This window comes from Echinops telfairi, unplaced genomic scaffold (genome assembly GCF_000313985.2).
Source record: "Echinops telfairi isolate 266 unplaced genomic scaffold, ASM31398v2 ScPeMD7_18;HRSCAF=68, whole genome shotgun sequence".
Classification (NCBI taxonomy): domain Eukaryota; kingdom Metazoa; phylum Chordata; class Mammalia; order Afrosoricida; family Tenrecidae; genus Echinops; species Echinops telfairi.
Window position 1 is genome coordinate 74676540 of NW_022103915.1, and position 2071 is coordinate 74678610.

A 2071-nucleotide genomic window follows, 5' to 3' on the forward strand; every position below is an offset into this window, starting at 1 on the left:
GTTCTAGGTAAGGAAGGATCCTTGCCCCTGGGGAGCTCACATTCAGCCATGCACTGGCGTATCCAGCATGATGTCTAGCTTACACCAGACAGCGAATAGATGGTGATTTTTATTGACACAAGCTGTAAGGTGCTGTGAAATGTATTCATATTAGCTCTGACGAATACAGATTTGCCCAATGGTCACTTAGAGCAGTGGTTCTCAACCTTCCTAATACCTTTATACAGCCCCTTTAATACAGTTCCTCGTGTTGGGGTGACCCCTCCCCCCAACCAAATCTTCGTTGCTACTTCATAACTAATTTTGCTACTGTTATGAATCAGGCGACTTCTGTGAAAGGGTCGTTCTACTCCCAAAGGGGTAGCGACCCACAGGTTGAGAACCACCGACTTAGAGTAATGGAATTAGAAGATGTAATGAATGAGGGAAGACCAGGTTGCTAAACCAGACGGTTCCTAGGAGAGACACAGATGAAACATGTGTGCCCTCCAGCATGGGCAGCTCTGCATCATCCAGAGGATGAAACGGCTCATGAGGCAGAAACACCTACTGTGCGCTCTTAAATGAAGCACAGTAAACAACAATAGGTCAAGACCAGCCATGTATCTCCAAGCTTCCCAAGTTATTCTAACACATCAATCATGGTGGCGAATACTGAACTAAATAATTCACAGCTGAATACTTGAGTAACTTTGTTGTACTACGTGAACTCATTTATATGTGCATAATTAATGAGCATTAAATCACTGTGAACTTACTGTGGCTAGAGAGAACAAGGGCTCTGACATTTTTCTACGAAAGGTGATATGTTTATACTGATCCACACCCTCCTTGTTCCCTGAATTTGCACAAGGTGAGAGGTCTTGTGCAAGTCAAAGGGCAGAATGGGAAGGTCATAAATGTGCCTCAATGAGCTCAGCTGGGGAGAGCAGAAGTCAAATCATTAAAGCACTCAAACTTAGGAATGGCAGAGTCAAAATGCTGTTTTTCATAATGTTTCTCTCTCATCTAGACTTCTTAGAAACAGACTCTTCTAATAATCTCTGCACTGGTTTATAACCTTGATTTCTTATTTTAGCTAAAAGCTACTTTCTAAAAATAAATTCTCAATTTAAATTCGTAAGAAAACACAGGCGGTAATAATCTCTTTTAAAAGAATTAATGCCAGACTAGTCCCATGGAGCTGTGAATTAATAATGCCCCAAATATCGAACTCCTCCATGATGCTAGTCACCCTCCACTTTTGGCCCAGTCTCCCCTTGATATCTTCCCTCACATTGCTACTCTGTCCCACAGAAACTCACGAAAGTGTGAGCAAATGTCTCACGTGGTTGTGAGTGCAGTTCAGTCTGCAATCCAAGCTTCGGTAAGCCAGAAGGTGAGGCCAAAGAAAGCAGTCCACTCCTGGCTCTTGCTGGTGATGCGATCACACCCCGCTGTTTCTCAGAGGGCTCACTTTATACACAACAGGACACCATTGCAAGGACTCCTGCTGCCAGCTACCCACAGATGAAGCCTATCAGTATCTTCCACCACCTTCTTACCAGACCTATGCAGGGAAAGGTCATTTGGTGGGAGTTACATTGAGTAATCATACTGCAATCAAATGAACATGTAACTCTTCACCTTTTTAATGCTACCCAAATATAATAATCTAGTCACCATGCCTGGACTGTATCTTACTTTTGTACATGTGATCTGGGGCCTCTGGCAGGATGTTTCCAATCGGGATTGGCCTCCTACGACTTTTCATCATCCAGGCTTTCCCCAGAGCACTGGTCTCAGCTGTAGTGTATCATTCCTTACCTCCATTGCAAGTAACAGTAACCAAGACAACCATTACACAGGGAGTGTGGCCTGATGCACGCCCTCTACCAAGGTCATCTCAATCTCACCGAATGAGGACCGAATTAGGACCGAATGATTAGGTAAATCTGCTGCCCAAGACCTCTTCAGAGTATTGAAAAGCAAGGATGTTACTTTGAGGACTAAGGTGAAACTAACTCAAGCCATGGTATTTTCAATTGCCTCATAAGAATGTGGAAGTTTGGAGTTTAATTAAGAAGACCGA

General features: G+C 43.6%; 1 pseudogene; it reads left to right on the forward strand.

Moving 5' to 3' along the window:
- The window catches only part of LOC101648821, a 37713-nt pseudogene that overhangs the window by 9282 nt on the left and 26360 nt on the right, over positions 1–2071 (forward strand).